The 15,776-nt window shown below is 43.1% G+C and overlaps 1 long non-coding RNA gene across 3 annotated transcripts; it reads right to left on the reverse strand.

Moving 5' to 3' along the window:
• Nucleotides 1-11,391: 11,391 nt before the first annotated feature.
• LOC117424158 (uncharacterized) lies at nt 11,392-15,747 on the reverse strand. Of its 3 annotated transcripts, none has more exons than XR_004547871.2 (4): nt 15,596-15,747; nt 15,164-15,316; nt 14,814-14,990; nt 11,392-12,828 (listed from the first exon to the last, which is right to left on the reverse strand). It is a non-coding gene; the product is annotated as an uncharacterized LOC117424158 (long non-coding RNA). The 3 variants fall into 3 exon arrangements; XR_009307769.1 differs by having other exon boundaries at nt 11,392-12,875; XR_004547870.2 differs by lacking the exon at nt 15,596-15,747 and having other exon boundaries at nt 11,392-12,875; nt 15,164-15,451.
• Between the last annotated feature and the right edge of the window lie 29 nt (nt 15,748-15,776).

Consider the following 15,776-nt stretch of genomic DNA (forward strand, 5'->3'; position numbering starts at 1 on the left):
TTTTAACAGTAAATGAAGTGATTTATTTTTTTAAAAAATCTCAGGTCTGCCTTCTTACACTCAAAAGCCTTGAATTAAAAGTACAGTATTGTTTAGGATAATGAATACTGATGTATTTACTATGTTTGGCATCTTAAATATGTAGACATACAAACTAAATAATTATACTAATGTACACCTTTTTATTTAATTAAGAAGGAACTACAGGTTTGGTAATGTAACTAGTACATTTTTATATCGTAATCTTCATCTTATACACAATGAGATATACACAATGAGATATAAGATGTCAAACTAAGGTAAAATTGTCATCTTATACACAATGAGATATAAGTTGTCAAACTAAGGTAAAATTGTTCTTCTTCCTCTTCCGTTTACTTTTTAAGGGTGTCTAGCGACTTTTCAAACAGAAAAGCTAAACTGGACATTTACCAATCATGTGATTCCACATGTTGGTCAACGTCAAAATAAACCAGGGAACAAGCAGTTTGATATCCACACCATTTGAATTAAACAATATATTTCTGTTTTAAAACAGCACATTGCACAATTTTTTTTTTCCATTGTTTGATCTTGCAACATGACATCCTTGAAGTACACACGACCTTAGCCCGATGTGCCACTGGGCTATTGTTGAAATGCATTAATCTTTTAAGCTTACATCCCATGCCTGACCAGCTTTCGCTGAAAACCTGAATGCTGCTCGATTCTAAAAATGTTCTATTTCCTGTTTGAAAATATCCAGTTTCCTGTTTGTTTGGTAGATACCATAGAATGGAATTGTACACAAGAGTAGCATGTAGCTTCCTTCTCTAAATCTCTGATCTCTGATAAATTGTAGTTCCTCGTTTAATTAAAAATAAATCAAGGAATAATTTATTTGGTAGAAATGAATAAATGATTTAAACAAATGCATAGAGGAATAAATACATAACACTGGTGTTTAGTCACTTGGAACTCTAAATAATTGTTAAACGTTATGTGTTTAATCTGCGTCATTTTTGCTAAGTTTATTGTTTTAGATTTTAAACACCAGTCCTGTTATAAATGTGAATATTTAAAAAGTGTTACAAATAATAAACACGCCCATCAGTTTATAAAATAAACACCATACGGTGTTTAAATCCTAAACACATTTAAAATCATAAAACAAGTGACGTGTTCTAAAAGTGTGACAAATAAGTGTTTTACAGTGTAGCTTTTATACTTTTTGTTCTATTATTTCACAAACAACATTTTACACAGATGTATGAAGGTCAGACACCTGGTTTTGCTCATTACACACTCTTACCTTAGCCACTGTACTATATGTGCTTAAACAATTTTTCTGTTTTCTTGAATTATCTGAAGTAGTTTTCGTTTCCCTACAAAATGTCTCCAAAACCATTACTTTGGTTTAAATCAACACATTACTTTGTATATAGACTCAGGGCCAGCAGTGTGAAGTAGTGGTTAGGGCTCTGGACTCTTGACCAGAGGGCTGTGGGTTCAATCCCAGGTGAGGGACACTGCTGTTGTACTCTTGAGCAAGGTATTTTACCTAGATTCAGTATAAATGGATAAATGTGTAATTGTATGTAAACATAATGTGATGTAATTGTGACAATTGTAAGTTGCCCTGGATAAGGGTGTCTGCTAAAAAAATTAATAATAATTTAAATGCAATCTGCTGAACTATTTGCATTTGACTTGGTATTTGTATATTCTGAAATATAAGAATTTGCATTTGAATTTAAAATCATGGGAAAGCTTAAAAAATATTTCGATTTCAAATTTAATACTTTTCAATAATAATGCTCTTAATAAAGTAGACAGACTTCTCAGTATTGCTGGTAAAGTTGATCAACCTGAAGATGCAAACTAAAGGACACTTTTGAGAACTTTACATAACAATCAAACAAGTACAAAGAATAATTGTGCAATGCACACATATATAAATATATACATATATCTCAGCATTTATGTCAGTTTTTCACAAACCTGGTCCCACTGTGTCTGCTGTTTGTGTTCCAACTGAGTTCTCAATTATTAAATTGATCCCCTAATTGAACTAACAATTAGTGACTTAATGCAATGTTAGAAATAACTTGAAATATCCAACTCTTCTGGCTGCTTTCACAAACCCTGATCAGCACTAATCTTGGACTACCTTACCTGAGTTAACATTAGGTAGTCCTAGATTAGTGCTAATTGAGACCTATGCAGCCAGCCATTTTTACAAATAATTCAAATGCTCTGATTTAGACATTCTATTAATTCAATTGAGGGTTCAATTCATAATTTAAAGCTCAGTTGGAACACAAATCAGCAAACACTGATTAGGAAACACTGTTTTATGTAACTTGCTTCCTATATTGGTACATACCTGTTAATTATTATCAACTATGTGATTACTGTGTTTATGTTGTTATAAAGAACATAAGAACATAAGAAAGTTTACAAACGAGAGGAGGCCATTCAGCCCATCTTGCTCGTTTGGTTGTTAGTAGCTTATTGATCCCAGAATCTCATCAAGCAGCTTCTTGAAGGATCCCAGGGTGTCAGCTTCAACAACATTACTGGGGAGTTGGTTCCAGACCCTCACAATTCTCTGTGTAAAAAAGTGCCTCCTATTTTCTGTTCTGAATGCCCCTTTATCTAATCTCCATTTGTGACCCCCGGTCCTTGTTTCTTTTTTCAGGTCAAAGAAGTCCCCTGGGTTGACATTGTCTATACCTTTTAGGATTTTGAATGTTTGAATCAGATCGCCGCGTAGTCTTCTTTGTTCAAGACTGAATAGATTCAATTCTTTTAGCCTGTCTGCATACGACATGCCTTTTAAACCCAGGATCATTCTGGTTGCTCTTCTTTGCACTCTTTCAACACTCCTCACAATATATCCGAGCATCTTGTTGGCCTTTTTTATAGCTTCCCCACATTGTCTAGATGAAGACATTTCTGAGTCAACATAAACTCCTAGGTCTTTTTCATAGTTCCCTTCTTCAATTTCACTATCTCCCATATTATATTTATAATGCACATTTTTATTGCCCGCATGCAATACTTTACACTTTTCTCTATTAAATTTCATTTGCCATGTGTCTGCCCAGTTCTGAATGCTGTCTAGATCATTTAGAATGACCTTTGCTGCTGCAACAGTATCTGCCACTCCTCCTATTTTTGTGTCGTCTGCAAATTTAACAAGTTTGCTTACTATATCAGAGTCTAAATCATTAATGTAGATTAGGAATAGCAGAGAACCTAATACTGATCCCTGTGGTACACCACTGGTTACCTCACTCCATTTCGAGGTTTCTCCTCTAATCAGTACTTTCTGTTTTCTACCTGTTAACCACTCCCTAATCCATGTGCATGCATTTCCTTGAATCCCTACTGCGTTCAGTTTGAGAATTAATCTTTTATGCGGGACTTTGTCAAAAGCTTTCTGGAAATCTAAATAAACCATGTCGTATGCTTTGCAGTTATCCATTTTCAATGTTGCATCCTCAAAAAAGTCAAGTAGGTTAGTTAGACATGATCTCCCTTTCCTAAAACCATGCTGGCTGTCTCCCAGGATATTGTTACCATATAGGTAATTTTCCATTTTGGATCTTATTATAGTTTCCATAAGTTTACATATAATAGAAGTCAGGCTTATTGGTCTGTAGTTACCTGGTTCGGTTTTGTCTCCCTTTTTGTGGATCGGTATTACGTTTGCTATTTTCCAGTCTGTCGGTACAACCCCTGTGTCAAGAGACTGTTGCATGATCTTGGTTAGCGGTTTGTAAATAACTTCTTTCATTTCTTTGAGTACTATTGGGAGGATCTCATCCTGCCCAGGGGATTTGTTTATTTTAAGAGCTCCTAGTCCCTTTAACACTTCTGCCTCTGTTATGCTAAAGTTATTTAAAATTGGATGGGAACAGGTCGACATGTGGGGCATGTTGTCCGTGTCCTCCTTTGTAAAAACCTGTGAAAAGTAATCATTTAATATATTTGCTATTTTTTTTTCTTCATCTATGATTTTGCCATTTGTGTCTCTTAGACATTTAACCTCCTCTTTGAATGTTCTCTTGCTGTTATAATATTGGAAAAACATTTTAGAATTGGTTTTAGCCCCCTTAGCAATATTGATTTCTATCTCTCTCTTGGCCTTTCTAACTTCCTTTTTGACTTGTGTTTGCAGTTCCAAGTACTCTTTCTGTGTGCTTTGTTTTTGGTCCCTTTTAAACGCTCTGTAAAGTGCCTTTTTTCGCTGAATATTTTTTTTAATTGATCTATTAAACCATTTTGGCCATTTTGTTTTAGATTTAGATTTGTCTACTTTTGGGATGTAATTGTTTTGTGCCTCTAGTACTACATTTTTAAAAAACAGCCACCTTTTTTCTGTGGATGTTTTCTCTATTTTACTCCAATCTACTTCTATTAGTCTCTGTTTCATACCTTCGTAGTTTGCTTTTCTAAAATTGTAAACCTTAGCTTTAGTCATTACTTTTGGGGTTTTAAAAAATATTTCAAATGAGACCATGTTGTGGTCTGAGTTTGCCAATGGCTCTCTGACCTCTGTTTTAGTTATTCTGTCTTCATTATTTGAAAAGACTAAATCAAGGCATGCCTCCCCTCTAGTCGGTGCCTTGACAAATTGCGTTAGGAAGCAGTCATTTGTCATTTCCACCATTGCAATTTCGTCCGTCGTGCCCCCCATTGGGTTTTCCCATTTTATACAGAGGAAGTTGAAATCCCCCATTAGTATGGCTTCTCCTTTTCTACACGCATTTCGAATGTCATTGTACAACAGATTATTTTGCTCAGCGTCTGAATTTGGCGGTCTATAGCATGCTCCTATTATTATGCCCTTTGAATTTGTGTCCATTATTCTGACCCATATTGATTCTGCATTGTTTTCTTTGTCCTGATTTAACACCTGGGCTTCAAGGCTATTTCTTATGTATAGCGCTACCCCTCCGCCTCTTCTGTCCTGCCTGTCTTTCCTATACAGTGTGTACCCACTAATATTATATTCGTCTCCATCAAACTCAGACAACCATGTTTCTGTAACACCTATCACATCGTAGTTATTTGTTAGTGCAGTAGCTTCAAGTTCTAACACTTTGTTTCTGAGACTTCTAGCATTAAGATAAATACATTTAATAGTGGTCTTACCTGAGTTGTTGCCCTTGTTTTGATGTAGTCTCCCTTCTGTTTTTTGTTTTCTCCCCCCTTCCTTTCTAGTTTAAATTATATAACAGTTTATTATATAAACTGTTTTCCTTGTATGTCACCTTGAATAAAGGCCTCTGCCAAATTCATGTTAATGAATTAACATTTGTTGTATGGGAAAGTATTTGAAGTCCATTTAGCATTTGTCACATATTTGCATTTGTATTTAGTTTGGTAGTAAATCTATCACATTTGCATTTGTATTAAGCAAATTCGCAAGAACATTGACATTGCCACTGGTCTCATCAATGGGGCAACAGGGAAGCTTCAAGCTGTTTCCTACTATCTGGAAAACACAAGTATGCTCAAAACCATAACCATCAAATTTAACAATGGAGTCACCCATACCTTTCAACGATTATGCTCAAAGTTTGAAATCATGGATAGAGTCTACATTGTTCGAGAGCAGTTCCCAGTCATTGGTGCTCATGCATTCACCATTCACAAATGCCAGGGTTGATGGATCTTGGTTACTCCATTTTCTCCTATGGACAAAGTTTCATTCCACTTTCCAGGGTTACTTCCTTAAGCGGTATCCACCTTATCAAGTTTGACTCACATGCATGTCAAACTGCAGTTGAAGAGTACCATCGGCTCAGAGGGATTTATTGTCCTTTAAGTTGATAAGCTTGAAGGAGACTAAAAGGCACAAGGGACACAAGGTAAAAGATCATGTGCACTTCATTCACCGAGCCATCATTAATGTTCAGGAACAGCAAAAGCCTCAATCTTCTAAGAGAACACTTGCAGTTACACATCCATTCAGAGGCTTGAGCAACCCCAAATTCACCTCATGCTATGCAAATGCAACATTGTAGTGCCTTCTTCACCTGCAACCTCTGAAGGATTCATTAAAACACAGTCAACAAGAGGTTATCAGGAGCTTTGTTCACTGCATCCCTAACTACTGTGGATATTTGTCACTTCTTAGGAGAACCTTTCAAGAGGTGAGCAGCAACATGTTGCAGAGTTTCTCACCAAATTGTCTGAAATTTGTCCTGAAGTATCTCGCATGGTTTCAGTCACAATAAGTCATGACATTCTATGTACTAGATGTAACTACTGCTCATCAAAACGAGAGGTGTTGCATGTTTATCCTCTACATGTACCTGCTGGTACAGATTCCATGTGTTTGGAAGAACTCATTTATAGAAATGACAAATGGACAATGATTCCTGGTAGCAAATGTAGGCAATGTAAAACTTCTCCAATCATGAAAGGTGAACTTATTCAATCATAAGGAAGAATGACTGCAGTGCAACTTATGCTTTGGGAAACCAAACCAGACGGCACCGTTACAAAGTGACACAATGCTAAGTTTACTGCTGTGCAGAAGAGCACAATTACTGTGGACAACAGGAATGACCAATTAGATTTCATTATCATACACCAAGGACAGGGTGTTACTTCAGGACACTATGTGTCTGTTCTTGCTGTGGGTGCTACTGGAAAATGGTTGCATGCAAAAGATGCTCTTATTGAAGTCAAACCATGGCCAAGAAATGCCAAAGACATGTATATAGCTTTTTATGAAGACATCTAATGCTTTACAAATACCTTAGCCCATGTTCATAACACCACTATATCAAGGAGAATAATGTTTTTTTCCAGCATTAAAATGTGTTAGTATACTACCCTTTAGCACTGACATGCATATGTACCTTTTTTACCATTCATAATATTGTAGTTTTGTACCTACGTAAATATCAATATATCAATACCTACCAAAATAGACATATTGTTTTCACGAGGAGAGAGAAAACAAAACCAAAACCAAAACCAAACAACTGCTAAACTTTATATGTTTGGCCAACACGCCATATTGTTTTGTACTGTCTTGTTTGTTTACATTTTTTGTTTGTTTATTATTTAATAAATACGCTGAGCGCCGTAGTTCAGCTTCACCCGCCCATCCATTGTTTTGTTTCTGGTACTTCCTGGTCCGTAACGTCACCACACACGCCACTCAACAGCTGCTTGACCACATATGGTGTCCTGCGTGGGACAGACAACGCCTCCAGGAGCCGGACCAGGACAGAAAAGTGCGTTTTTTTTGGTGTTCGTTTTTTCAAATAGTGTTTTTTGTGTTTGAAAAAATAAATAAATAAATAAATAAATAATGGGAAGAAAAAACAGCAGTGACAGGAGCAAGTGCATCAGCAACAGCGCGGGGCTGGTCGCAAGTCCTGCAGGGTCTCTGCTATGCTGGACGTCTGCCTCACCTCTCTGAAAGGTGAGGAATGGTGCTTCGCTGTTGGTGAGGTCAGGCATGTAGCACCTGACCAACCCCCTCCATGGCAGGTGAGGGAGGAGCCTGAACATCCTGCACCCATGTGGGAGGAGGATGGCCCAGAGCAGGAACCGGAGGATGAGAGGTCGGTCCGTCCACAGCCCAAGAGGGGGGAGGCCGAGCATCCACAGTCCAAGGCTCCACTAGCAGGGGAAGAATACCTGCTGGTTTTACCTCCACCACCACCATCCAAAGGAAAGGAGCAGGAGCTGCCTCTGCATCCTCCGAGGCGGACTGGTCCACTGTCCTCAGAGGGGATCTGGGACTGGCTGGCGGGGCCTGAGAGGGATATCGTGGAGGACCTCCCTGTTGTAATCAACCTCCTGTGGGCGAGAGATGGGGAGCGCTGGGAGGCCTGGGAACAGCAACACCACCCAGCATCCCTCCCAGACATCGCAGCCATGGTACTCAACTACCTGGCTGCGGATATGAGAGGGGCCCCACTGCCATCTCCAGCGCCAGTGGGAGAGGAGCCATCGCTGCCGTCTCCAGCGCCAGAGGGAGAGGAGCAGTTGCTGCCGTCTCCAGCGCCAGAGGGAGAGGAGCAGTTGCTGCCGTCTCCAGCGCCAGAGGGAGAGGAGCAGTTGTTGCCGTCTCCTGCGCCAGAGGAAGAGGAGCAGTTGCTGCCATCTCCTGCGCCAGAGGGAGAGGAGCCATCGCTTCCATCTCCAGCGCCAGAGGGAGAGGAGCCATCGCTTCCATCTCCAACGCCAGAGGGAGAGGAGCCCTCGCCATTGTTTCCAGCACAAGAGGGAGAGGTCCCATCGCTGACATCTCCAACGCCAGAGGGTGAGGAGCCCTCACCACTGTCTCCAGCACCAGGAGCAGAGCAGCAGGAGCTGCCTCTGTCTCCACCACCACCAGGAGCAGAGCAGCATGAGCTGCCTCTGTCTTCACCACCGCTAGAAGCAGAGCAGCAGGAGCTGCCTCTGTCTCCACCACTGCTAGGAGCAGAGCAGCAGGAGCTGCCTCTGTCTCCACCACCACCAGGAGCAAAGCAGAAGGAGCTGCCTCTGTCTCCACCACTGCTAGGGGCAGAGCAGCAGGAGCTGCCTCTGCCTCCGTCACCTCCACCAGCAGAGGGTGAATACCTGCTGGTTCCGTCTCAACCGCTGTGGGAGAACAGCTTGCCGCTCGCAGCTCCACCAGCAGAGGGTGAATACCTGCTAGTTCCGTCTCAACCGCTGTGGGAGAACAGCTTGCCGCACCCAGCTCCACCAGCAGAGTTCCTACCTGCTGGTTCCACCTCCACCGTCATGGGAAGGACTGCTCCTGCCCTGCCTCGCACCGCCCAAGGATGCCTGCCTCGCACCGCCCAAGAATGCCTGCCCTCCACCGCCCAAGGATGCCAGCCATGCATCGCCTAGGGCTGCCTGTTGCTCCGCATCGCCTGGGGCTGCCTGTGGCTCTGCATCGCCTGGGGCTGCCTGTTGCTCCGCATCGCCTAGACAGCCACCAGATACAGGGTACGAGGGAGAAGTGGAGCTCCCGCTGCCGCCTCCATGGCCAGGGGCTCCTGAGTTCGCCTCCCGCTGCTGCTGCTGCCGTTGCCTCCCGAGGGTCCGCTGCTGCCGTCACCTCCTGAGGGTCCGCTGCTGCTGCTGTCGCCTCCCGAGGGTCCGCTGCTGCTGCGTCACCTCTCGAGGGTCCGCTGCTGCTGCCGTCGCTTCCCGAGGGTCCTGCTTTGCCTGAGGTCGCTACCAGAAATACTGTGGCTGGAGCCCCATGAAGGGGAGCTGCCGGCCATGAAGAAGGGGGGGGGGGGTCTGGAGACCACCCCCAAAATTTCCTTGGCCGGAGGAGTCGGCCTGTGCGCAGTCCACCGGGATGCTACGGCTGTTTGGGTGGGAGGAGGACATCCCACCGTGGCTGCCACCTTTGGCCCGTTGCTGCCCCTGTTCCTGGGCCGGGACTGCTAGCCGGGACTTTGGGGACTAAGGGGGGAGGTGGCCGAAAAGGCCATGCGCACAAGGGGGGGCATGTGTGGCGGAGTGTCCCGCCCCTATATATATATATATATATATATATATATATATATATATATATATATATATATATATATATATATATTTGTATTATTATTTGTATTTTTGTTTGCGGCGCAGATTAAAGCGCTGCGTATTTGTTATTGTTTTGTATTTATATTTTAAAAACCTCGTGAGGATGCGTGGCTGATCAGCTACTGATTATTTAACTAGCTGACAGTCACGCATCCTTACTAAACTCGTGCAGACTGTGGTCGAGGGGTAATAAGATAATTAACAGCTAGTTAACCCCTCGGCTAGAATATAAAAGCCTCCAGCTGTCCGCACTAAGGGTGAGAGTGTATTAGGCGTGAGAGCGGAGAGAGCGAGGAGAGAGAAAACAAAACCAAAACCAAAACCAAACAACTGCTAAATTTTATTTGTTTGGCCAACATGCTGTTTTGTTTTGTACTGTCTTGTTTGTTTAAATCTTTTGTTTGTTAATTATTTAATAAATAAGCTGAGCGCCGTACCGTTCAGCTTCACCCGCCCATCCATTGTTTTGTTTCTGGTACTTCCTGGTCCGTGATGTCACCATACACACGCCACTCAACAGCTGCTCGACCACAATGGGTTAAATGTCTGTCCATGTGTGCCCTCATTTACCTGTGCCTTAGCCCGTGTGTCTTCCCAAAGCATACTTGTCTGTGCCTGTGATGACACTTCTTCCATTCCCTGTCTGTCTTTCTCTCTGTAGTAGTGCTTGTAAGGATAACCAAGAACACTTCAGTCTGTGTTGAGCACTTTCCTTGGCACATATGTGTCTCAGCATCTTTATTCTGGTTACAACCCAGCTGATAAGGGAATGAGCATTTCAATGTAAAGTGGAGCGATAAAGTGGAGCGATGAAAAAAAGAAGCCAAGTTAGAAGCAACAATTGTGTGAATGTTGGGCCCCAGCATTTTTCCAATTGTGCCTATTTGCTTGATACTTGACAAGGTTGCCCCAATTGCTTCTCCTAACTTGGGCTTTTGTGTTTGATAGCACCACTTTAAACGGCTGTTGCGTTTTTCTAACTTGTTTTTTTACATTGCCAATGTTTGTTATAGATATCACTTCTTTTTTTACTTCATCAAATAATGAATAAAGCGAGGGAAAGATATTCGAGAATGTGTATAGTAAACAGACAGACAGACAGGACAAGAGAGTAATAAGTAGAGTAATATAAGAGGAATGAGAAAAGATTTGAAAGTAAAATAATGGTAGAAGGGACTTTTGGAGAGTATTGAAAGTGTAAATATTGTATTCTTATAGTTGCATCAGTGGTAATGTCTATTTTGGTAGGTATTGATATATTGACAGAGGTTTTTGTTATAGATTTTGAAATGCATCGTGTAGTGGATTTCTTACTAACGTGTACATGTTATGCCAAGAGGGCCAAAACGCTTTGATTCAATGCATTGGCACATAGCCAATCAGTGTCTAGTTTTTAAATCAAGTGGTACTTTGTAACCCTGCCCACAATGCGTTGTGGAATTTCAGCCATTGCCAATCCCAACTGCCCTTATAGGGCTGCATAATAAATGCTCAAAACACTGACCTGCTCAGAGTAAGAAGATTGACTTTATAAGCAGAAAAATATATAATGTGCCTGTGCGTGTATGTAGATACATCTTAAACGTTCGTATTTATAATTCTCATTCAAACAAGACAGGTTAAGATTTTTTCTTATGTATTTTTTATAATACAATAAAAATGATTACATTACGGTGTCTTGCATGGTGTTTTATTTATTTTTAATAGCACTGAATATATTCTTGTATGAAATGTAATTAGTAATGTAGCGGGGTTGCTCACGTCACTTTAAATAGGCACGTTTGACTTCATTCTTGTATTATATTCACTTTTTATTGAATGTTTTTTTTTTGATCACTTAAGCACATTTATTTTGGCACATTATTTTCTGTTAGTTCATGCTCTCCTGTTCGCAGCTCCCATGCCTGTAAATTGATTGTATTTGGAGAAGCTGAGCAGTATAGATGTTCCTGATTTCATGATTCCTATTTGTTAAGTATAGTTACTACCTGTATTTAATAAAACGATGTTCATTGCCTAACATAATATTGTGGTCTAATTTCTCTTCTGGTGTGCTGCCTGTCTGATCCCAGCCCGATCAGAAAGAATCAGTGCCCCTCACGGGTGCTATAACTTCAAATTTTTTATTACAACTGTTTCAGATAACTATTCCTTCTTGTACGACATCTTATTGTATAAATTAACACTATATGTTACCAAGCAGATTAATCTTTCTAATCAGGATTATTTTAAAACATGGAACAGATAATTAAGTCAATTTACAAAAGTTACAATTGTTCAGCACTGCCATTTGAACATTAAAATCTAAACAGTACGGAAATAATGTTGTTCCAGTACATTTCTGTCTCCACTTATTATTATTATTATTTATTCCTTAGCAGACGCCCTTGTCCAGGGCGACTTACAGTCGTAAACAAAAATACATTTCAAGAATCACAGTACAAATACAATTAAGAGCAAGATAAAATACAATCACTTCGGTTCTAGCAAGTACAAGTATATGACAAAATACGATTCAATAAAACGGAGCACATAACAGTGTCAGTGATAGTTACATCAGGATATAATTAAATACAAAACACTACAGATTAAATGACACTTGACAGATTACAGTACTCTAAAGTACAGGGTTAAATGCAGTAAAATAGGGAGCAAATAAGAGCAAGTAAAGTGCATTTAAGGAAGAGTGATAAGTGTCCAGATGGAAAAGAGGAGTTTCTACAGGTGTTGTCTGAAGAGGTGAGTCTTGAGGAGGCGCCGGAAGATGGTCAGGGACTGGACAGTCCTGACATCTGTAGGAAGGTCATTCCACCACTGTGGGGCGAGGGTGGAGAAGAAGCGGGCTCTGGAGGCAGGGGAGCGTAGAGGAGGTAGAGCCAGTCTTCTAGTGCAGGAGGAGCGGAGAGATCGAGTGGGGGTGTAGGGAGAGATGAGGGTCTGGAGGTAGCTGGGTGCAGTCTGGTTAAGGCATCTGTAGGCGAGTACAAGAGTCTTGAACTGGATGCGAGCGGTGATCGGGAGCTAGTGGAGTGAGCGGAGCAGTGGAGTTGCATGGGAGAAGCGAGGCAGAGAGAACACCAGGCGAGCTGCGGAGTTCTGGATGAGCTGGAGCGGACGGGTGGCGGACCAAGGGAGGCCAGCCAGGAGGGAGTTGCAGTAGTCTAGGCGGGAGAGTACCAGGGCCTGGACCAGGAAGTGGGTGGCGTAGTTGGTGAAGAAGGGTCAGATTCTTCGTATGTTGCTCAGGAAGAATCGGCAAGTGCGTGCCAGGGTGATGTGCTGGGAATAAGAGAGGAAGGGGTCCAGGGTGACTCCGAGGTTCTTAGCTGAGGAGGAGGGAGAGAGTGTGGTAGATTCCAGAGGAATGGAGATAGAGAGATCAGAGGAGGGAGGAGGAGGAGGAGGGAAAGAAAAGGAGGTCAGATTTAGAGAGGTTGAGTTTGAGGTGATGCAAGTGCATCCAGGAGAAGATAGCAGAAAGACAGGTAGAGATACGGGAAGGGATGGTGGAGTCAGAGGTGGGGAAGGAAAGGAAAATCTGAGCATTATCAGCATAGAAATGGTATGAGAAACCATAGGATGCGATGAGGGGGCCCAGGGAGCGGGTATAGAGAGAGAACAGGAGAGGACCCAAGACTGACCCTTGGGGGACTCCTGTTGAGAGAGGGCAATGTGTGGAGGTTGCTCCACGCCAGGTTACCTAATAAATGCGGTTGGAGAGGTAGGAGGAGAACCAGGCCAGAGCAGTGCCAGAGATTCCCAGGTCAGCGAGAGAGGATAGTAGAATAGAGTGATCGACAGTGTCAAAGGCAGCAGAGAGGTCGAGGAGAATTAGGACAGAGGAGAGAGAGGCAGCTCGGGCATAGTTTAGTGAGTTAGTGACAGACAGGAGGGCGGTTTCAGTGGAGTGAGCAGAGCGGAAGCCAGATTGGAGAGGGTCGAGGAGAGAGTGGTTGGAGAAGAAAGCAGAGAGCTGGCGGCGTACAGCCGGCTCGAGGGTTTTGGAGAGGAACGGTACGAGGGAGACAGGATGGTAGCTCTGGAGGGAGGTGGGGTCGAGGGTAGGTTTTTTGAGGAGGGGAGTGATAGAGGCTTGTTTGAAGGCAGGGAAAGAGACCAGAAAGGAGATAGGTGTTGAGAAGGGAGGAGATGAAGGGAAGTAGAGCAGGAGCAGCAGCTTGAAAGAAGTGAGTGGGGAGGGGGTCCAGGGCACATGTGGTGGGTTTATGACCCTGGAGCAAGGAGGAGAGGTCAGAGTCTGAGAGGGGAGAGAAGGTGGAGAAGGAGGGTGAGTTAGTGGGGATGCAGTGGGTGTAGGGGTTGAAGCGGGAGAGGTTTTAAAGAGTTTGCGGATATCTGAGATTTTAGAAGAGAAGAGGCAAAGTCATCAGAGGAGATAGAGGGGGAGGAGGAGGGGGGGTGGTTAAGGAGGCAGGAGAAGGTAAAGAATAGTTTATGTGGGTTGTTAGTGGAGGCTTGAATTATAGATTGGAAATAAGAACATTTAGCAGAGGAGAGTAGAGGAGAAGGAGGAGAGGAGAGAGCGGTAGCGGTCTAGGGCAGCAGGGAGTTTGGTTCTCTTCCATTTCTTTTCAGCAGATCGCAGTGTGGTTCTTGCTGAGCGGAGCGCAGAGGAGAGCCAGGGTTGGGGAGGGGAGGGGCGAGCAGGTCGGGAGGTGCGGGGACAGAGGGAGTCAAGGGAGGAGATGAGGGAGGAGAAGAGGGTGGAGGTAGCAGAGTCTACAGAGAGTTGGGAGAAGGAGTCGATAGTACAATTAGCAGGAGTTGACAGGGAGAGGTTAGTTGGACAGCATGAAATTCAAAGCTATTAACAGAGAGTGGGGAGAGGTCGGAGGGGACAGAAAAGAGTAAGGAGAGAGAGAGGAGAAGACCAGTCCCACCTCCTCATCCAGGGAGACGCAGGGTATGGGACAGGATGTAGAGAGAGGACAGGGCGGCAGGAGTTAGTGTTTTCAGGGGACAGCCAGGTTTCAGTGAGAGCACGGAAATCGAGAGAGAGGTGGGAGACAAAGGCAGAGATGAAATCAGCTTTGTTAGCAGAAGAGTGACAGTTCCAGAATGCACCAGAGAGAGTGCAAGGGGGGAGAGTGTGAGAGACAGAGGTATGAGGTTAGAGGGGTTGGAGGAGCAGCGGCGGAGAGAGAGCAGAGGACGAGAGCGAGAGGACAGAACAGGGATGTGAGAGACAGTTATAGCAGGACAGGTGAGACAAATAGGCACAGTGGGGGGGGGGAGGTACAGACCTGACTAGTAGATGGCATCTTCCAGAGCGCTGTTCGGATCTTTCCCAACAGCGTCTCGGTGCAGGCCTCCCCTTGCTAACTCCCGCAGCTAGACTCCCGGCTCTTTTGTTGTGAGGCTCTTCGATTTGCTGGCACATCGTGCTGGCACACAAATAGCCTGCTTGACTAATATAACAACTGGGTGGAAAAAAACTAAAATGTGTGGAAACCAATCAAATAGCAAATCAACCTCTATTCAATGTAACCACTCACCTGGTACTAATCACACACTACCTCACCTAATTCAAACACCACATTACAATGTTACTTAATGTAATTAATTTAAAGTTACTTGAAGCAGAAACACTTACCTATCTGCCTCAGACGTTGGTTACCTGTAGACTGACCACTAGTAGATTCACGCAGCTTAAATAGGCTCCAACCTCACTTTGCAATGGAACTGGTAACAGTGCTACAGACTTAGGATGTCTACTCCCCCTCCTCGGGTAAATTTGGAATTTACGCTAATGAGGTATTAAAAAAATAAACATTATTTAGGTTGCAATATCATGAATTAATTTGTAAATTAGGCCTATTTTATGCATGAGACGAGTTCATTACCTTATCTACCTACAAAGTAAAGCAAAGCGTTGATTGGCTCTTGCGTGACTCATTACCCCCCCCCCCCCCCCCCCCCCCTTAATATGATACTACCCCCCCCCCCCTCTTGGCTCTTTATGCTACGCGTAGCATACATTTCATTACGCGTTGGGTTTTAACATTATGGCTCTTTTGGCGTTTACCATTGTTTTTAAGACGCGTAGTCTAATCACAGTCTTCTTTACGCGTTGATAAATGCCTGTTCTCATTGGTCACTTTCTTACGCGTTGTCAATACATTTAAGGCACCGATAGCTTTCCATACCCGGATAGCGCTTCAATAAACTGCCTTACACCCCTGTCACATGATTGGGGTACTGTTGTG

Source organism: Acipenser ruthenus, chromosome 19 (assembly GCF_902713425.1).
Source record: "Acipenser ruthenus chromosome 19, fAciRut3.2 maternal haplotype, whole genome shotgun sequence".
Taxonomy (NCBI): Eukaryota; Metazoa; Chordata; class Actinopteri; order Acipenseriformes; family Acipenseridae; genus Acipenser; species Acipenser ruthenus.